The 22214-nt window shown below is 42.3% G+C and overlaps 1 protein-coding gene across 7 annotated transcripts in view; it reads left to right on the forward strand.

Moving 5' to 3' along the window:
* Positions 1 to 4978: 4978 nt before the first annotated feature.
* SLC25A22 (solute carrier family 25 member 22) overlaps positions 4979 to 22214 on the forward strand; it is an 83873-nt gene continuing 66637 nt past the window's right edge. For 3 of the 7 annotated variants that reach the window (XM_054970391.1, XM_054970394.1, XM_054970399.1), the window contains exons 1-3: positions 9462 to 9847; positions 10948 to 11006; positions 11807 to 11868. The gene's annotated coding sequence lies outside the window, so the exon portion shown is untranslated. Of the gene's footprint in view, positions 5092 to 9461; positions 9848 to 10180; positions 11007 to 11806; positions 11869 to 22214 lie in introns of those variants that run through there. The other 4 variants (XM_054970398.1, XM_054970396.1, XM_054970395.1 and 1 more) reach the window with 3 other exon arrangements.

Below are 22214 nucleotides of genomic sequence, written 5' to 3' on the forward strand. Positions count from 1 at the left end.
TTCCCATCAAAACTTGAGGGAAGCTGACAAGTGTCCAACCTGTGTAAGGCGTCACTTGTAGCTTGGCTCTAAGAGGAGGAAAGGAAGCTGTTCCTGTTGGCAAAAGAGGCTAGGACTTAAAAACAATGGGTTTAAACTATAGGAGTAAAGGTACTTGCTGGATCTTAGGAAAAACTTTACATTATGAGTAACTCAGCAATAGAATCAATTGCCTAGGGATGTGGTTGGTTCCCCCTCATTGGCAGTCTTCAAGGAGTGGACAAATACTTGTCAGGGCTGCTTTAGGTTGTTCCTGCATTGGGCAGGGGGTGAGACTAAATGGTCTGTAAGACCCCATCCAACTCTATGATTCTATGAGTAAGCGCTATTGAATAACATGGGATTGCATCTGAGTAAAGCTATTTAGAGGGGTGCATTTTGGTTTCTTTTGCAGTACTACACAGGAATTGGTCTTTCTCACCCCATCATGGCACGGATGGTCGTTGTGAGAAAAGCACCACAGAGGGTGAGTGCAAGTGGTCTATTAAATCAAACTTGATAAAAACTGTGGAAGACTGCAATCATAGGCTGCTATTCTAAAGGCATTTCCCTGAGAGTAAGCACAAGGAAGCATGAAACCAACAATTTATATTGTAAGCTGCCTTGATTTCCTGCCAAGAAAAAAGGCGTCTAATAAACGTGTTTAATGATAACACTATGTGAACATTTAATCTTAGCTGCTTCTGTTAGTTCTCTGACTCTTCTCAGTATTCTTCTTTGCCAGTTTACAGACATATTTCACTCCTTTACAACCTGTTGATAAGCCTTCAGTTTACTGTGCCATTTAATTCCAAAACATATTATTGGTTGGCAATAATAGCTGTCCAAACATTAGGAGGAAAGAAATTTTTCCAGTTCGTTGATTTCTTGCACAGTGATAGGCAGTGAGCAGTGGCTTGAGATCTCCCCTCTGGAAGGTATTTTTTTTAAATCAGGATACTGATAAGCTTTAACCTCCTTATGTTTCTTTATTTTCATTTGACTAGGACAATTCTTACTGTAGTCACATGTTGCAAACCTTGTTTGGTAGCCTGAATTCTTTTCAACCTAGTCACAGCCCCATCTTCATTTAATGCTTCAGAACAACCTGAGTGGAAAAAGAAATAATTTGACATATCTCAATCATAGCGCGGTGCTGTCCCTGTTCACGCATCATTTCCTCTCCTTTGGCAATGCAGGCTGATTCTGGCTTCTCTCAAGCTTATTTAGCTTACAGGGTAAGTCCATACCAGTACATCACCAATAGTCGTACAAAAATCTTCATGCAAAAGACTAATCAATTGATTATACCATCTGATTTAACAGATAAAAGCCTAATAATAATAATATCACTTATACAGCCCTTTCAGTATTCTAAGAATTTCATACACATTATTCTGTCATTTAGCCATGTAAGTTAAGTCAGTATTATTATTATCCCTACAGCCCAGATTGGGGTGGAACTGAGGCTGAGAGTGACTTGTCTCTGGCTGCCTAGTAAGTTTGTGGCAAAGGTGACATTTGAATTGGAATCACAGTTCATTACGTAGCCTAGCTCCTGCTATTTTGCACTACTACCCAGACAAAATAAATGTGTTAGTTTTTAAATGCCACAAGAGTCAGTATTTTTTTGTAACAACAAATAACAGCTAACCTTCTGGCGACTAAAGTGTTGGCTAGCATCTGGGAGACCTAAGATCAAATCCTGACTTGATGGCTGACCTTGGACCAGTCAGCCTAACCTACTTCACGTGGTTGTTTTGAGGATAAAATGGAGAACAGGGTAAGCGAGCCTAAGCAAGTCTACTCAGCAGCGAGTCTCATTTTATTCAGTGAGGCTTATTCCTAGAAATGGGTTCTTAGGATTGTAGCCCCCGGGTCTCCATTGGGGGAAAATGCTGGGTACAAATGTTTAAATCAATAGCTCTCCTTCCTCTTCTTTTTAATGTTGTGCCAGTCTGAGCAGTTTGTTGTTGGAGAAAGTCTTCTAGCACTTGATTCCTAGATTCACATATATTTCTGTCCTGCCCTAAGCAAAATACCTGGCAATCCTAACCCCTGGGATAGATGGCTGACAGACCCTCTCCCCTCCCATAGGTAACAACCGCCAAATGGCCACCCTCCATGTCTAGTTTCCACCCACTTCTGCTACGAAGAGGGATGTTTTATAGTGGGCGTGGAAGATGACTCATTGGAAAAGAATGCTAGCTTTGTTGCTGATATTTAAAATAATCACATGTATAAGCCCCTCCCTCCCTCTCCTTGAATCTGAATGCAGCCGAAGCATGTCTGTGTCTGTGTCTGTCTCTCTTTCACACACCTGCTGCACCAGCCAGCCTGTGTCTCTAAGTCATTGTCACATAAGATGCCATGCATATGTGTGAGAGAGGAAGTGGGCCGCTTTGTGTGGCTTCCTTTGAGAGGAAACAAAAAGGCAACTTTCTGGCAGGGGTCAGCTTGCCTGTGCATGAGTCAAAAGGTGGGAGGGGCCTGTTAAGAATGCTCTTTTCAGGAATGGTTCCTGGATGAATTCTTAGAAATCACTATTTTTCCTCTCTCACCTGCCTCACTATGTCCTCATCCTCAAATTCTGATGGATTTGGATCAGCAACACTGAGAAAGGTGGGGGTCTGAGAATATTATGACTATTTGCCTCTTTAAACTAAAAAAGTAAGTTTTACAAAAACATCAAATTGGATTGTAGGGTTTGGGAAAGTGACTTTATGCAAAACCAAGCCTTTAAACATTTCTGCTCTACATTTATCTAGGTATTGGACCCTGGTTTCATTTGTGAATACCTAATGGATCTTTCTTCAAACAGAATGCATGTACAAACTGAATGTACATGTGTTTACTGTAATGTGTGGTCAGGGCTTCTGTTACTCAGAGTTGGATCTGACCTTGCAGATGCTGTGGTTTACCAAGGAAGGCAACACAGCTCTCTTTGAACCACTTAAGAGAGCAAAGCTGCAGCCAATGCTTCTGTTATGGGGAAACAATTGTTTACTGGCACTAACAGTTCTTGTCGCTGCAAGTGACATTATGGGAAATGGTTACACCTGGGACCACAGGAACATACTGAATGGCAAGTTAGTCGATGCATGGGGGAATCCTTCCCCATTCCCTCATCCTACTGCATGCTACTCTGAAACTGTAATCTCCTTTTCCATCCTTATGTCACACCAAAGGTCATGCTTGTGGTCTGACTAGCCTCAACATGGCCACAACATGACTTGGCTTCAATGGGAGCACCATGAAAAAGCATCCTGAGGGTTTGGCCCTATCTGCTGTCGCTGAAAGAACTAAGTTCATACTGGAATCAAATTAAAATGTGACCTGTTATGATCTAATTCCTATTAAAAATGGTCATGTATGAACAGTAACATCTGTACTGTCAACATTTAGGGATATTTGAGCATATTAATAGAGTTTCTTATCAAACAGTGGTCCCAAGAAAGATACAGAATGATTCAGATGGCTCTTTCTATTGGACTGCATACAACAGAATATTGAGTTTTTAAAACTCACACCGAACTTGTTCTTCAAGAAGGAGTAAGAAAGGGATGAGGAAAGATGGTGCAAATGTTAGTTTTATTGTGTCCATTTTAGCATGTGATAAATTTGCCTACCTCTGTATATTTTGCATCTGACGAAGAGAACTTTGGTTCTTGAAAGCTTATGCTACAGTAAAGTTGGTTAGTCTTAAAGGTGCTACTGGACTCTTTACTATTTTGCTACTGCAGACTAACATGGCTAACTCCTCTGGATCTGTATATTTTTATAACTTTGTTCTGAACACACAATTTGGAGAACTCAAATATTTGCTGTTTTGTAATCTTTGGGTTAATCCTAAAAAACTGTGTTGCACAGTGGTTGCTTTTAAAACCCATAACCAACTGGCTCCAAATCATCATCACTGATCTTGATATGACAAACTTCTCTAATTTCAGCCCTGGAGTGCTGTTATGGGAAGCAGAAAATCGGTTTTAAACCCTGATCTTGGCAGATAATGTCAATTCTCACCTCTAACAATGTCCTACAGCTAATACAGGTATTTTCAATACAATGAAAAACTGAAAACAGGATAATTTCAGTCAGCATGGGAAAAAAATTACTCAGGAAATAATAGCCAGACTACCAAAACGGAGATAGTTGGTTGATGTTCATATATTACAATCAATGCATGTGCGTGTGTACACCTGTTTGTGAGAAAGAGCTAATATACATTCACTTTAGAAATGAAACTAAGGACCTTTAATTTTTTTAAATTAAAATTTATTTTCACGTTCATGCATTGATTAGAACATGAGAACTACTCAATGCACTTACAAAGAACCATCAAATGTGTGCTGTAGCTGGATTGTACCTGCATTCATTGTTTAACTTGTGAACAGGGCTAATATCTAATGAAATTGGTTGTCATGCACAGCTGGGTTTTATGCATTTTAACTAGGAAGGACTGACTGCCCTTTTCCTTTTCTTTCTGTGGGACTTGTTCCCCAGTAACCGTGCATAGGATCGTATCACAGAATTTGCACGCCTCAAATATCCTGCTCTTTTTACAAAGCACACTTTGTGATGATGAAGGCAAAAGTTATTATTGCTTAACTCGGATTCTCCTGCCTGGCAAGTAAGAGCAGATGGCCTTTTCCCTTCTTTTTTCTCTGTTTCCTCTGATCGTCTCCGAAAACAAGAGTGCGGCGAGGTTAGGAGCTTTGCTGTTTCCTGCAGCGGCGATGGTCGGCATGCGTCACGGAGAATTTTGACGCGAGGGATTTTACGTGACCCTCCTGAGGCGTGTGTGTGTGTGTGTGTTGAGGGGGGGGGGTGTTGTAGAGAAAACGAGGGCCGGTTGCAGGTCCTCACAGTAGCCAGAGGGGGCGGTGCCGAGCTGGAGCTGGGAAGGCAACTGTACGGACATCCTGGTTTGTACCACTTAAAGGAAAGGCTAGAGCGAGCGGGAGGGAAAGCGTGAGACGCACACCCAGGGAGATTGGTGCTTTCCCGGCTGTTTCTCGGTAGAGGCGGAGCAAAGGCAGGCATCCCAACGGTCTCCAGGCGGCTGATCGCTCGGTGAGTGCTCTTCATTTCCTTGAATCCCCGTTGGCCTCCGGTCTGTGATGCCAGATGGGCTGTTGAGGTGCGAGGAGGCTCATCTCTCGAATGCTTTTTGCAGGCTCTCCTGTCGCAGCCCAAGGACGGGGCGGATGGATGAGCGCCCGGAATGGTTTCCCTGATGCTTGCTAGTCGTGGTTTGCAAGAGCCGTTCGGGGCTGCAAGCTCTCTGCTTGTCTCGTCCCTCCCTCGTTCCCTCTCCCCCTTTGCTTTAGCTTGCAGTTGCAACCCGGCAGGGATTAGCCTGCTTGCTACATGGTGTGCGTGTGTCCTTTCTCCTCCTGAAATGCAAGAACGAAACGGCAGGCTTAATAACTGGGTGCCTGCAATGAGCTCCTCGGTTAACGCGAAACGGGGCGAGGAGGGGGTATTTCCTCTTAACTCCACCCGGGAGATCCTCCTTTCGTCAGGGATCTGTTGCATCTTGCACCTTTCCCTGGAGGGAGAATCTCGAGCTGAAGAGTTGCATTATCTTTACTACATCGTTTACCTTAAAAAAAAATGTCGCCTCCTTGGATCAAACGAAAAGTTTTGAATGGCGCTCAGGTCTAAAGCAAATGGGGCTCCTGGAGTTTTGAAAATTGCGGCGTGGGTTTGTACCCCAACTGTCATCCTCCCACGACTAATTTCTTGTAATTGATTTTTTCTGTGGTGCGGCATGTTTTTAATTTTGGGGAGCGGTGCCTGCTGAGAAGGGAGATAGATGTCAGCAGAAGGATGTGTAGTAAGTCTGGAGCATGAAGAAGAGGGTGTCCAGACCTTTGGCGTGCCTGTCACTGCGTGTGACTGATCCGATGTGCGTTGATTCCGAAGTAAGTTCCACTGAGTTTAGTGAGGCTTACTCCCCAGCCAGCGTGCACAGGATCGCAGCTCTAGTTACTCGTGACCTTTCGCTTCTTAGATTCAATCCTAAACATGTTAGGTTAGCCTTGTTGATTACCTGGGCTTTTGTTTTAGGTGTTTGTCATTTGGGGGAAGAGGAGGCTGGCATTAAATGGTGTCCTCCCCCAGTGTTAGTGATGAATGCTGAAAAGAGCACTAAAGAGTTCTTCAGCACATACTCCTTTTTGTTAGTGTGTCTGAGACTCTGCTTGTGTAAATCAGTTATTTATGCAGCCTCCCTCCAAAAAAACCCTCGCAAACAATACATTTTTAAAAATGCTATCTGTGTGACAGTCTTGCCTATGAAGCATTGTCTCCCAAGAGCAAATCGATTATTTGCTGTGGGAGCACCTTAGAGAAACTGAACCAAGCAAGCTTTTTAAATGCCTTCACTACCACAGCAGTGATGCCCACCCTCTGACCTCATGCCATATCCCCCCCTTAAGCCTCCTCCAGTGGCAGATCTCAGCCTAGACTCTCCTCCCACCTGCAGTAAGAAGGCAGCCATAGACTGCTAGATGCATGGAGGTCTTTTAAATGTAATACAAGGAAATGGGGCAAGATGGACAAACGTTATATATTCTTGGTTGTTGGGGGTTTTCCGGGCTGTATTGCCGTGGTCTTGGCATTGTAGTTCCTGACGTTTCGCCAGCAGCTGTGGCTGGCATCAGCTGCTGGCGAAACGTCAGGAACTACAATGCCAAGACCACGGCAATACAGCCCGGAAAACCCCCAACAACCATCGTTCTCCGGCCGTGAAAGCCTTTGACAATACATCGTTATATATTCTTGTTGATATACAAACATACATGTGGCAGTACCATGCTGTCATCCAGGGACTGGCTGTCTGTAACTCTCTGAATCCCTGGAAGGCTGCCTCAGACTGCTCGCTTATCTTGGTTTAAGGCCTGGATCTCCCAATCATGCAGAAAGGAGTGAGTGGAGAGCTCTGTAGATCATGATGAGATTTTGGATTTGGGGCTCACTCTCAAAAGACTTGGTTGGGTATCATAGACTGAATAAAACTAAACAGCCAGTCTTGGGGGCAGGGTCTTCAGGATTCCCCTGTAAGACAGAGGTAGATCAGGCCCTTCAGGACATTGGCTGTCTGCATCGTGTGCCTTGCTCAAGGTCGCATCTTCCAGCCTGCACGTGATTGGGAAGCCTTCACCAGCAGTTTTGCATTGCTATCAAATCAAGGTCCCTTCCCAACGGAAACCAAATTTTTGAAACAGACTCTTAACACATTCTCACGGAAGATTTTCCAATAAAAGAAAAGAATTAGGCTTTGTTGGATTGCAAAGGATATTTCTTTTGGCTTGTGTTGATTTGCTTACACTTTTGTAGCATTGGATTGCTCTGCAGGAGCTAAGCATTTAATTTTAAGGCTGTCACAGCCTTGCCACTTATTGCCTCTGGCATGTCAGTTGAATCCTCTGCTTTCCCCCTTCCCACTCATTTGTGGTCTGTTTAGACATGCAGCTCCTTGGATCATCTACTAAAACTATTATATGTAATCATGCAGCACGTTGCACAAAAGGTTCAGTCTCGGGGCAGCTGTGTTGAACTGGATGCTTTAATTTTTTATAAGCAGCTGGCTGGATTCTTGGTTACAAGCCTTTAAACAAGGTGATATCCCAGCCATAGGCAAGTCATTACAGAGGAGTGATAAATTAGGCATAAGTAGCTGCATCTCTTTTTAAGAGGGGGTGACGTGAGCTCATTTATTTGAACTTCTGCTTTGCTTACTAGCTTCTCTGGGTGACCTAGAAAATAAAACATACAGCAAGCTTCTAACAGAGTGGGAAATATTTTTCTAACCCTACCCATCTGCCTAAGAATTCCGATGGCATATGAGGCTGGGGGTCTTCTCCCTTGTCACAGAGGCAAGCGTCCCTGGAGTGGGAGGAATCAGACGGAGACCCTTTCCTGGGCTGTTGACTGCCTTGTCCCTCACACTGCCTTTTCTGCTTCTTCGCTTCTACCCTGCTTAACCACTGGACAGGTTGGGTAGGCCACTGCCACCCACCTGGCCTTGGAGGGCTTGCTTTGAGGAAGGGGGCAGATTACCCTTCCACTCTTTGATTCCCTTTGGCCAAACCACTTTTTATTACAAGGGCAAGCAGCCTGGCTTAGCCACCAAGCATGAGGTCTGCAGAAAACCACCAGTAAAGCTTGAAAACCTTTTATTAACATATTACATTTTTAAAAGAAAAGAGTACCCCCCAAACAGTCTTAACAAGGTTAAAGTTACCAAGTAAAAATAAAGAAATATAAGTTTCCTAACACATCTGAACCTAATTGTCCTTGTCTAAAACAAACTGGCCTGGCCCTGGCTTGGGGGCACACCTCCCAATGGCAGCAGCTACCCTGCTTACTAGTCCCAGGAAAAGTGTACGCAGGGTTGAGGGAGGGTTTTATCTGTTTCTCCCAGATCCCAACACTGATTAAGGACTGGTTGCCATTTTCTTCAAAACTGCAAGTGGCATCCTGATTCTCCTAAAGTTCTGGGTAGGAAGAGGGGGGCTCATTCCTTCTCTCCAAGCCTGTAGCCAGAACATTTTTGTTAGGGAGGCAGATGAGCACAGTGGGAGCGCAACTCATTGTGTGTCTTACAGAAATGCCATGTTTATTTTTCTAAATAAACAAGTAAGTCAAATAGTGTCATCCCTCAATGGGAAAAATTCTCTAAGCTAATAAAAAAATCCATCCTGAAACCTAGTAGGGCCACACTAGGACAAACCTGAACAAAATGGGAGAAATGACAATGAACATTTGACCTCCAGGTACGTAATTCATTACAGCCCCATGTAACAATCCTGTTTCATGGGACTGGGTGCGAGACTGGCCAGCCTAAGACTACCCATTGAGCTGCATGGTTGGGTAGGGACTTGATGTTGGAACTTGGTCTAATAGCTCAATCACATGCATGTTTAATCAGAAGTAAGTGCCACTGCGTTACTCCCAGATAACTGTTCATGGAATTGCAGCCTAACTCCAGCATGACAGGCACTGTATCAAAGGGGTCCCATCCCTTTTGAGCCTGCAAGCACCTTTGGAATTCTGATGTAGAGTGCTGGGCACAGCTACAAAATGGCTGCCACAGGAAGCGGAGCCAACCACAACATTTCAAAGAGTGAGGTTCTACATAACTCTAATAGCAACTCTTCGACATTTCAGGCAGAAGCTCTGCTTCAGGGTGCCTTTTAAGATGAACATATTTTAAAATATTTTCTTGTGCACACATAGTTTATATTCATGCCGTGTATATCTTGTGCTGTGGTGGCCGCTGTTGCAATGTTTTTTTTTAAAAATCTGCACAGCCAATCAAAGCCCCATCTGACCCCACCTACTTTCTAAAATTACTTGGCAGGCACCACGAAAGGTATCAGTGGTAGGTGCCATGGCACCTACAGGCACCATGTTGGGGCCCCTGCTGTATCACATTTCCACACGTGAGCAGTGCAAGTAATGAGGCTTGTCCCTCTGAAGCTCTTCTGTAATAAGCTAGATGGCTAACCACCAAATTATGGATGCCTGAATGTGTACACCCCCTGGTGTTTGCCTTTGAAGGTGATAGAGGAGAAGCTAAGATGGGACAGGAATGAATGCAAAACAGACTGAGACTGGAACCCATCCCTTGCATAGTGGTGTAGGCTGCAGGAAAGGGTTTCTGAGACACAATTTGCTCTGCAAGCTTCCCCTTCCCCTCTTGCATGCCTGTTTGTATTTAGGCTGAAAATGAATTTTGAGAACAAACCCAAGATGATACTGATATCTTTAACTCTTTTGGCCTGGGAGAGTTCTGTCCTACTACCATAATGCTAGAGCTGTAAGTGTGCTGTTTGAGAAAATCTGTGCACTTACGTTCCCAGGGTATTGTTTTTGAGCAGTCTTCGTGTTTTGTTCTTGGATGGTCCATGTATGTTGAAATGAAGGAAGCAGAAAAGAGAGCTAAAAAAAGTAAAGGCATAAAGGGAAGAGACAGAAATGGTGGAGATAATCCATTTTGAGAATAGTATTTTGTTCCATTGCTTTGGTAGTTATCAGAATTTATGAAAATAGAGAAAAACTGTGTCAGGTTGAAAATTGTGGGTGAGCATCACCACTGCAAAGTAGTCATAGTGAGGAAGAGAGATGAGGAAGATCAGGTGAGTAGTTATGAAGAAAGCTAGTGCCAAAACAGCCTTGTTCTTTCTTTCTCACACCTCTTGAGGGGACACAGGAGAGGGACTAGTCTTTCAGATCACTATCTTATGAATGACTGGGACAGACAGACAAGGATATTATCTGCAATCTGCCTTTATTTCCACAGTTCCTGTGGCATGTTTTGAAAGAGGCAAAAACAGATCAAATGGTTTGATAGGTTGGCAGAGACTGGAGATGCAGTTGGCCATGTTACCTTGAGGGGAGTTGTGCGTTAAATTAATCAGGATAATTTTTTAATAAACACATTATTTGGAAGTAGATGGATAACACAGTATAGTCTTGTGATAAGTGAGTACTAATACAAGCTCCCACTTTTTAAGAAAAAGAACAGCAAGCACATGGAGGTAAATGTGCCCTACATAACTGAGTATACATGCTTTTCTATATGTCACTTAATTGTTCTGCAGCTGGAAAATCTGTTGGAGTTGTTTGAGTAAAGAGACCCATTGTAATTGCTTGGCAAAATTAGGTAACAAAATAGGGACACTGCAGCTTTAATCTAGCTTGCAGTGGATAACACAATCTATGGTAGATGTCAATATTTTTCTTTCAAATGAAAACTGTCCCTGCTGGTGACTTAGTTTTTCCTCAGGACAGCATCTGCATGTAAAATCCTGAAATGCTAAACTTGTTGTTACTGTTCCAAAATGCATGTATAAGAAGATTGGATTGAAGATTAGAGGCCCCTAATTCTTAATTTCATGACATGCTTTCTTTTTTTAGTCATTCTACTATTGTTCGGTGCTGCTGCCTCTCCGGAAACACACCCAGCTTGCTAAATGGTGATTCACCCCAGGCCCATATCTGTCTGTCTTTTGCTATCACTGTCTGTCAATCTAGTTGTAATGAATGTATCCTGAATGCTGCAGTCTAACCCTCTTTATGTCATAGTGTTTGTGAAGTGGTTATTATTATCCAGAGACCAAGGGAGAAGCACCGTGTACCTCCTGGAATCCATTTTCATTTCCTATCTTAGGTGTAGGAATCTCTGGGTGTCATTTGCATGAGAGTTCAGTCCCAGTACCAGAATTTAACCCTTCAAAATATGACATAATTATTAATACATCTGAGTATGTGCAGAATTCTTTCACTGCCCAGTAGCCCTCTCTGAAATTTGGGAACAGTGTCATTTGGCGCTTCACAGGTTACTTTAGAATGAAGAGCATCCCATGTTGGGTTAAAATGCATAGTAAGTAATCAGTGCTGATTTAATTTAAATTTTATTTAAAACACCCTAATCAGGAACGTATCCTATTTTTCTCTCTAGTGGTGCGTATAGAGCAGGTCTCCTTCTCTCCTGACTGATTTTGCCACCACCTAGAAGCTGCAGTCCTCAGGCTAAGAGCCAAAGGACAAGAGCCCTTTACTCCTCTGGGTACACAAGGCCTTAAATACCTGTGTAAAAGGAGGGCAGAGTCAGTTCCACAGTTGCCACTAGCCAACTGTGTTTTTATAATATTTGGAATGATGTTGTTTTCTGCATATCTGTGTCATAGGGGTTTTATCAACAATTTTATTGTCTCTTACTGATTATTTTTATTATTTTACATTTAAGTTTTAATTATTTTTTGTACTTTGTTAGCTGCCTCAAGCAGATCTCTGGAGACGTGGCCTATAAATTTCCTCAATTAGTCTATCCAAAATGTAAGTGCCCCTTGTATATACTTTCTGCGAACTAATGTAGCTTTCCCCTCTAAAACTGAAGGCCCTTTTTCATCCATAAAGTTGAGTAGTGTGATAATTGTATTTGCAATTTAGTAGTGGAGATTTAGGGTCAAGGCCATGTTTACCGATGAAGCATAGAGCAGATTTTAAAAGCTGTTTTCTTGCCTCTAATATCGGTAAAAAAAAAAAAAAAGGAGACTTCAGGAGGAGACTTGCTTCAAATATGGAAATGTAGTCAGTTGCACACCAAAAGACAAAAAAAGTTTGCAGAACAACTTACAAGTATAAATGTTTTGGATCTGGGATGAAGTTTCATACAAGGGCCAATTTTCTTGTAAAAAGAATTAGACAGTCAATCAGTCAGACAGACTTAAGAAGTCCTGCCATATGGGGCTGTTAACTGGAAGATGGAAGTCATACAAGTGGAATGCTTTGGCAGAGATCACTATAGAAATAGCCTAAAATCTTGGTATAAAAAAGCTAATGATAAAGTCACAAAGTTGCAATTCAGTTGGCTGCAGAATTTTGTATATTCAGAATCTTAGATGCCAAAAATTTAGACATACAATTTTGGCTGCTGAAATTATCCTGGCTGTAGTGTCATCTCACTGGGCGCTAGTAGATTGGTGCATGTTTCTCGCCTAGAAAGCACTGAAGCACATGTATTATTTTTTGTCTATTGCTGTTACCTTTGATTTTCATTGCATAACAGATGCTGAATATTTTTTAAAAAATTTATCAGTTTTCTTAGTCAATGTAACAGAATGTGGCTTTGCTCTTCTAAGCCTTTTTTCCTGCATCTTGTCTTCTGGATCACTCGGGAGGTTGTGTGCGGGGGGGGGGGGGGGAGGTTACTTACAGCTCCCCTTCAAAGGAATCTGAGGCTTTTGTGATGCCAGCATTTCTGTCAGGTACCAGGTTCTGTACTTGCATGGTAATTGGAATTATCATATGGAATACATATAACCTTAAATGTATGTGAGGATGCAAGACCGAAGAAGAGTAGTAGTTTTCTGCCCATGGTGTCAAGGGGTTCTCGCAATTTCATGCCAGTATTCTGTAGTGCTTTACTTCCTATTTTATGAGCTTGTTCGCATTTGGCATGGTGGGACATGTGAAGGCTTGTGGGGAGGGGCACAGGAAATGGGCTTTTTCAGTTTTTCTGACAAAAAATTGGAAGATTTGAGGAGCACTGAAAAAAATCCCTATGAAATATTTTCTTCATTATAATAAGTAAAATATTTCTTAAGGCAAGTTTTTTTTCCACACTCCCAGCATGGCTATGTCTCTTCTGGTTCCATGTTAGAAGTAAACTTGCAGCATCAGCACAATGCTTGCTGATTCCACACATACACCCTCCTCATTTTGCAGCTGCTGGTCCATGGATCAGCAGTGGGCGCCTGGGGGTGTGGAATGGGAGGTCTCCTTTCAAAACAAGAGACCTGGCGCCCCTCCTTCCTTCTTCTTTCAACAACGTAACAGTCAAATCCAGTAGGAAGGCTATAAAGCCCTCAATTGTGACCACATTTCTTAGGATTTGGCACACCAGTTGGTGCTGTCTGAGACCTTGTTTTGCAAACAAGCATTTATTGACAAGAGTTGAGATGATATATCCTTGTTAGGAATCTTACATCAAGGTTCACTGCAGTAGTTGCTAGCAATAGTTTTGCCTATTACGAATACATGAAAACATTTTCACTGTCCAAGATTGTGCCATACCATTGGTAGTAGTAAGGAAAGACCATATTTACATAAATTTAAATTGCTCATATTTCCCCGTTCCCCTTGCCTCTTTCTTCCTTCCCTCTGTTTTCTCCCCCAGTATCTAAGTTTAGATTGCACAGAGTCTTGCTTCTTCATTATGTTACTTTGTGAGGCACTACGTACATTGATGTTGCTTTATGTATAATCAGACAGTTGTTGCTGATATTATACCGTGGCTGGTGTTATCTGTTAATGCATATGATTCAGATGGAGTTATAGCTACACCTCTGGATGTGGGTTGTACACCAGTGAAGCCACTTGATCATATCACTGAATGTTTTCCTAACTTCAGCTCTAGCTTCTCTGATCTAATTATGGTTCCCCAATGTACCATGTGATTTGGCCTTGATATTTTCAAATAAAGGGCAAGGGAAGAATCAAATTATTTATTCTGTCAGGATTCCATGAGCTGAGAGGAAATGCTATATTTCACTGATAAAAGAAAGAAGAGACTCATTGGCTTCAGTGGCACCCCTCCCATTGTTTCATGAGTAGAATCAATTTTCACATGAGTGGAACCAAGTTTCTTCAAGATTGGGTTAGCAAACAACCAGAGATGTCAGCCTTCTCTGTGGAAAGCTTTCACTTTTAGCTTTGTAACATAAAAAATGGAGGAAGAATTATTGTTCCTTCCTTGACTTGCCTGAGCCTGGATGGCATAATGCACTGTGTATCAGAGAGCAGGGTTGCATCCACAGGAATCCCCCCCCCATGCACAGAGAACAGGAAGCTCCCAAATTAAAGGAAATGCCCACACGATGTCATGCTCATTCACAGCATGACTTGTTGGATTCCTTGAGGTTTTACCTTTAAACCAGATTTTTAAAAAAATACCCCTCTTTGTTTCAATTCAAAGGGAGAATTGCTGCAGGTAGAGCATCCACCTGCACCTGCTATTTGCCGCCCACCATGTACACGCGTACATACACACACAAACACTTTTAGAACCTTAAAGGGCACCTTTCCTTTCTTATGTATGGCTGGGCTGAAAAAGGGAAAATGAGAAAAAATAGATTTTTTTCCCTGGGCCGCAGGAGGAAGTGTCAAGGCAATTGCTATCACACTGCAATGTTGCACATGTATGATGGAGAAAAGGGGCCAGAACAAGGACGGGGGTTGGGGGGCGGCAGCAGCAAGTGGAGTGAGAATGTGGACTGCATTTTCCCACTCTGCTTGCTGTTGCTACCGCTGCCATAAAGGGGGAAAGTTTTCATGCTCCCATATAGCTGTAATAGAAGTATCTGATGACACGAGGGTTTTTTAAATGTACTGTGGCATTATAATGCACCTGCATTTAGTGTATTGATATAAATCATCTGTTGGTAGAGATCAGAGATTTAGCTGAATCAAATTTAAGACATTCCTGGCTGAGATACTGGAAAGGGAGATTTTAACAAGCAGAGGCAACGGTGGGGTGCCTAACCTTGTTTGTTCTTTGTTTGTAATATACTTGTTGATAGGCCTGTGGGTTAAATATATGGGGATGTGCCTTGCATCAGTTCTCATTCTGGGAACAAAATCATTCAAGTATGCAGCCTGGTTTTTTTCATATAAAACTGAGAACAGCTTGGTAACAGAGTATAAATACAAATGAATGGGATATTCGTTTTATAAAGAACACCACTGTGGTGCAGTGTTTAGCGTGTCAGACTAAGATTTGGGAGGCTAAGATTTAATCCCTACTCTCTGCCATGGAGGCTCGCTGAGCAACCTTGAGCCAGTCATATGCTCTCAGCTGAACCTACCTCATAAAGTTGTTGTGAGGATAAAATGGAAGAATAATGTAAGCCATTTTGGGGGCCCATTGGGAAGAAAGATAGAGAGTAACAGAAATAAATCTTGCTTTTGTAGTTTTCAGCAAACTTTTATGATGTAGAGGACTCTTCATTAGAAAGATGGAAAAGGTAGCTTATTTTCAGGTCTTTGTCTCAAGTTTGCTAATTTAATAAGGTAAGCTATCTCACCTCAGTTAATGGAATACTGTAGTAGACTTATCTCTCCTGCTTCCCCATTTTGCTCATATACATATTAACACAGGACTAATTTTTCTGCCTTTGCAACTAGGTTATAAATGTTCTGCAGTTCCAGGCGTAATCCTGATGGAGATAATCAGACTTTAGTAGTATAAATGCATGCAACTAGTGGACATTCATATATTATTGTTGGATGTAGTAGTAGTAGTAGTAGTAGTAGGTTTAATTGTATATGGCCAAAGGCCGTCACAATACAGAGTTAAAAACAGTAAAAATAGAAATTTATCATACAAGCATAAAATACAGTTATTAAAATAACAAAAATAAAATACAATTAAAATGGAACCTTAATAAATACCAGATAGTTATGAAAAAAGTTAGTTTTCTGAGGAAACAATCTTGGCCCTAATCTTTTTTGCAGCTAAGGCAAACAGGGATACTCTGCTAGTGACAAATGAATCAGTATCAGATAACAAAAAAACTAATTTGTCAATATCAGAGGTAAAGTTGCACCCCGCTAACACATTAGCAAGAAATTTAGCTCTAGCCTCTGCATACATTGGACAAAATAAAGTTTAATGTAGAAGATCCTCAGGAACTGAGGCACCACATATACAGAGACGGAGAGCCATTGGGGTTTGAAGATAACTTGCTGTAAGTAAAGGTGTTGGCATTGTTTGAAAGCGCAGGGAGGTAAATTATTTTCTGAGTTTTGGAGCTGGTTGGAAGAATGAAGACCACAGCCAGGCATTCATCAGGATATGAGAGTGACCTCCCAAAAACCCTACTCAGGACTTGAAATTAAGGATAAGTTTGTGATGGATGCAGGGGTAGTCAAGAATCCAGAGTAGGGATTTAAGGGTGGTTGTTACACAGAATGATGGGAGAGGTGAATGATTTTGATGCCAGACTGATAGATACAGGTGAGGGGGGTCACAGGGTGACAGCACAGCCAGGTAGGAGGAGGAGGTGGGAGTTAAGGTGGGAGATGACCACAGCATGAACAAACTAGAGATGTCAAGAGCCTTTATTTTTGCAGTGTTGTGAAGGGAAAAGTGATGCAACTTGGCAACAGCCTGAATATGGGAAATGAAAGAGAGGATCAAAAACAAAATGGACACCATGCTTGTTCTGTAGCGTGGATGATGACATTGGCGAAAAATATGAAAGATGTACAAAAACAAAGCTTTTTTTTTTAGGGGTCTGCAGGAGATCAGAGATTCAGTTTTGGACATACTGGGTTTGTGATAGAAATAAAACATTCAAGCAGAAATAGAAAAGTGGCAGTTGGAGATTGGAGGCAGGGAGAAAGTTCAGACGCAGAGTGGCACTGAGAGAGTCGTCAGCATAGAGCTGGTACTGAAAGCCGTGGGCTTTGGTGGGGTCATCCAAGGGTAGTTTGCAAATAACAAATAGAAGAGAGCCAAGGACAGATTCCTGGGAAGCTCCAGCAGAGGGAGGAAAAGCAGAGGAAGAGCTTCCTGCTGTGCAAACATTGGTTGATCAGATAGGTAAGAAGAGGACCAACCGAGGGCAGAGAAAAACAGAACTGACCACTAAAAGTAGCATGCAGGTTTGTTTAGACCTAGGCATTTTTATGGCCCCAGGAAAGACTCAGATGTGTACATGTAATACCAAGAAACAATTCTCGAAGGCTGCTAGAAGCTGTTTCTGGTGAGGTCATCCAAGGTTGCCTGCCAGAACTGAATATTTTTCTCCCAGGCAAGGCTTCTGAAACTCTCTCTTTCAAACGAAACAGTTTTGAGCAGGATCTGTATTTTGTTGCTAACAGAGAATGAAAGGAGCCTTTCATGCCTGCAGAAGGCAGCCATTGCCTCACCATATTCCCACAAAATAATGAACTGGGACACGATGACCCTCTTTTTTCTGTTTGTTTCTCCCTAGGAGGTTTTTGTGGTTCCATTTTTAAAGATCCTTTAACACTGTTCAACTGTATTAAGATGGCTATGCCAGCTCCCAGGGTCCCTACTGATTACACAGAGCTGTACCTCGTTTATTTTTTTAAAAACTTGTTGTTCGGTTTGCCCAAGCTAACTCAGTCCTTGTTGTATAACAGCAAAATATTTTTAAGATCTTCAAATAAATTAAAACTCCTAACTCAGAAACCAACATATAACATTTTGTGAACCATCACATGCTTCGCCAAGAACCATATGCTTTTTTGTGTGTGTTTGTGTGATTCTTATCACTCTCTGAAATGGTGAAATATTGTGTTTATAACTGCCAGTTTTATGTTCTTTCTGTTGCTGGGAATGGTTGTTTTGCATTCTGCTAGGAGAACAGTGCTGTGTAAAACAAAACTTTGCATGTTGGTGTAACTCATTAAATCCATTCCAATTGCCTTGCTTATTTTCTCAAGTGCCTTAGCAGTCCAGACTCATTCCCCAACTATGATAAAAGCAAAGCCAACAAATTTTACTGATGTCTTTCAGTTGTGTATCATTGTCTACATTAACCAATCTCTCAAACATCTATCACGTTTTATCCTTCCTTTCCTCCAGGGAGCTCAGGTGATGTACATGGCTCTCTCTTCCCCATTTTATCCTCACAACAACCCTATGAGACAGGTTCAGCTGAAAGCAAGTGGCTGCCAAAGGTCACCTAGCAAACTTCATGGCACAGTGGGATTTGAACCCATAACTATCAGACCTAGTCCATCACTCTGACCAGTGCAACACACTGGTTCCCAAGGAAGAGTAGTGAAGTGTAATGTCTTAGTCAAGAATTTTTTGAGCAGAAGCACTTTTGCAAGAGGGATGCCCTGCTTACTTTCCCCATGCCTCTCTTTCACTTCTTATTAGATAAATAGGGAGCCAGATTCGTTCCAGAGGCTATGAGGTGCTATGCTTCTTGCTAATCTGTTTGTGCAAGCATTTATTTCCTTATTAGACCACCTTTTCTCTTGATAGAGTGACCGTAGCTAAAACATGTCCTAAACATTTATGTGGTGCAGATTTTGCTGTGCTATTTTGAATGCTCTCTTCTCATAATTTTTAAAAAATCTATCATTAGTCTGAGGAAGAAAGCAAAGCTAGAATTCTCCTTTTGACATGTTACTTTTGTATGTGTTGGAAAGCTTTTTTATATCTGGAAGAACGTTCAGCCACGTGGATTCTCTAGCCTACAGTCTATGAAATAATATAAGCCAGAAAATGTTATCCCATGTGGAAATGTATTTGGCTCACAGACCCAGTAACAATATTTCAAGTACAACAGCAGCTTTCTTTTAAGTAAATACAAAATGTCCAGAATGTGTGATATGATGCTTTACAAATATGAGCAAATAAATTATTCGCAGAGGTGTCCCTTAAAGTTTATTCCGAGCATATATTTCTCATCCAGTCACTTTTTGTGGGCATTTCCAGTGGGCACTATGGAAACTATACATGCACACTGTAGCACTTGCAGACCTTTGGGTTGGGCAAGTGGAATACTACTGCAGGATATGCTGCCTGTTGCTGGAGACTAGCTGGATTGTGTATCCAATTCACTTCCTGCAGTCTACTGGTCCCCTCACCTCTTCCCTTGAATGCAGAATGATCACAGGAAGTGAAACACAATTCCAAGTATCACCACTACTGCAGTTCCTCATGGCATTTAGCTTCATTCCCTGTCTGTTTACAGTAGGAAAAAGAGGTGGTTATCTTGGCACAGTATCTGTTGATCCGACACACAGGGTCACTGGATTCTCCTATCTTCCCACTCTCACATTAATTCAACAAAGTGCTGGTTCTTGTTTCATCCTAATACTGCAACTTTGCCCCACACTATGACAAGATTTTGAAATGCAAACTACATGTCATGCATTCTTGATCAATTGGCACTTTGTAACCTCGTGGTTACACATTTCTCTTGTAAACATTACACAAGAGTGAGCAATTTGAGTTGCCTTTGTATACCAGTGTGCATTCGTTGGCCTAAGTGGTTAGTTTGCCTTCTGTTCCACTCCAAAGGCCATGTTTTTTCTCCATTCTCCTTTAAGCAGCATCCATGTGTCATTGGGTATTGGGGCATTATTACAATAGAGCAGTTGTTTGTAACTGGGTTGGCTTGTTCATACAAGAAAATCCAGTTGCAAAGGATTGCTATAGTGCAGTATCTATGTGTAAATAAGGTGCAGAAAGAATTTATTTTTTTAAAAAAACAAGTTTGTCTCTTTGCGGATGGACAATATGAGAAGAAACGACAAGAATATAGCTTTCCTATAGAATAGGGACACAAAGCTCCTTGTGTGTTATCTATCATGCTATACTAAAACAAAATCCATGTGATAATATTTAATAACTAGTGTGCAAGATTTTAAGTTCTCCAGAACTCTGCATCAGGTTGGTTGCAGCATGCACAGTGGTTGATCCTAATAAAAAATATTATGTGGCTCTTGTTTTTGGTTTTTTCTTTAAATCAACACGACCAACAATTTTGCACCATATGACTTCTGGATTCCCAATCATTTCTTATAAGACTTGGTAAGACTTTTTCCAAGAAAAGGCAGCACTTGTACTGGGTTTTTTATTTTGGTAACATCTAAAAAATATCCCAGCTTTTCTCTTCTGCCTTCAGATACTTGTTAAGATAAAAGTTAATAAGATACAAACTTACAGTACCGAAGTTTAAACAGCTGCAAACACAATTAAGATCTAATGAGCCTAAAAAGAAAAGAGAGCCCAGCATATTGGAAGAGCGCTTCTGTTAGAAATCAATAGGCATATTTTTAGACATGCCTGGTCTCTTGACTGTGGGAATATGTCACAGTATTGTAATACGTCTTTTGCCAAATGTTTTGGATATTTCTGAGTGAGAATGCCCGTTCACATTACAAATTTCTTGTTTTCTCCTTTAAAATATGCTAAATACATCCCCTGCTAACCTGCAAGTCCAGCTTCTTCCATCTAGTTGCCAGCCAGGGATCAATCATGAAAAAGAAACCATCAAAGCCAAACACTGGATGATCTATAGAGCAGAACCACAAGTGACAAAAGGCACAGATTGGACACTTGTCAGCTTCCCTCAAGTTTTGATGGGAAATGTAGGCATCCTGGTCTCGCAGCTTTGCTCTCCGACTGCTGTCCAATGGACTTTTCAACTGTCACTTGTCCAACATTCCGCCAAGCTGCCTACATTTCCCATCAAAACTTGAGGGAAGCTGACAAGTGTCCAACCGGTGCCTTTTGTCACTTGTGGTTCTGCTGTTAGTCTGATGGGGGCGGGGGGAGACAAATGGAGGGCAACCATTTCATGATAGATTTTTGCTAGCCGCTTCCCCCAAGGAAAGTGGAATGAACACTAGGGGCCCAATCCAGAGAGGAGACCTCATTCCAGAAGTGGACTGTGCCTTCAGAAAAAGTAATGCGTGTTATGGCCCAGCTTGCTCAGCGGTTTGAACCACCACTTCCCAGGTGCCCCCAAGAAGATCACAGTCAGGCCAAAGCCTGTTCGATCCTGGCGGAAGCCAGGTTCAAGTAACTGGTTGACTCATCCTTCCATCCTTCCGAGGTTGGTAAAATGAGTACCCAATTTCCTGGGGGTAAAGTGTAGATGACTGGGAAAGGCAATGGCAAACCACCCTGTAAAAAGTCTCGGTGCTTTACCTTTTTAACCTGCAAGTCCAGCTTCTTCCAAAGTAGGCAAGTGGGTGCGAGTTTGATGTAATGGTTAAGAGTGGCAGGACTCTGATCTGGAGAACTGGGTTTGATTTCCCACTCCTCCACTTGAAGCCAGCCAGCTGGGTGACCTTGGGTCAGTCGGAGCTCTCTCGCCGCCACCCACCTCACAGTGTGAAGTGTGATTGTCCTAAGGATAATAATAACACACTTTGTAAACCACTCTGAGTGGGCGTTAAGTTGTCATGAAGGGCGGTATATAAATCAAATGTTATTTCTTAGCACCAGTTCTAGGTTTGGGAAAGATGCTCAGTGTTGGAACATGGCTACCTTCTCATTCAGACAGAGGCTGAAGGCAGGCGGCGGTGGCAGCCACTGCCTCTCACTCCTACAGATTGCTTTTCCAGCAAGTGACTATGATGGCTATTAGGAGCAGCAGCAGCCCCCTTACACAGCAGTGGGGGCAGATGAGCAAGCTGCTCCTTCTAGCAGTCATGCCCACTTGTTCATTTGGCTGCTTAGGCAAGAGACTGAAGCAAGTTGTGCAAGTTTAGTAAACTACAGTTTAGGGCCTCAGATTATGAGGAGCCTTTGGATATAAATAAATTACCAAATTACCATTTTTTAAAATGATGCTGTGGAGCCTCTGAAACCTGACAGTTTAAGGTTTTAGCCTATCTTCATCCAGCCTCGGCCAACAGCAAAGAGCAGCAGCCGCTGTCTGCTGCTTCTCTGTGGGCAGTGAATAGAGCTCCTAACAATGTTGGTATTTACTGGCTGGCCTGCCAGGCTTCTTCCTTGATCTGCAGGAGGTGGAAGAGGTGTTGCTGCCCCACAACAGGTGGCAATGCAGTGCTGAGGAAGGATGGATCAGGAGCTGGGAACGGCAAGGAGAGCTGCCACCGCCTCTTCCTCCTCCTCCTGAGGATCAGCAGTTGCTTCTAATTTTCTCTCAGTCGTTCACCCA

This window comes from Eublepharis macularius, chromosome 2 (genome assembly GCF_028583425.1).
Source record: "Eublepharis macularius isolate TG4126 chromosome 2, MPM_Emac_v1.0, whole genome shotgun sequence".
NCBI classification, from domain to species: domain Eukaryota; kingdom Metazoa; phylum Chordata; class Lepidosauria; order Squamata; family Eublepharidae; genus Eublepharis; species Eublepharis macularius.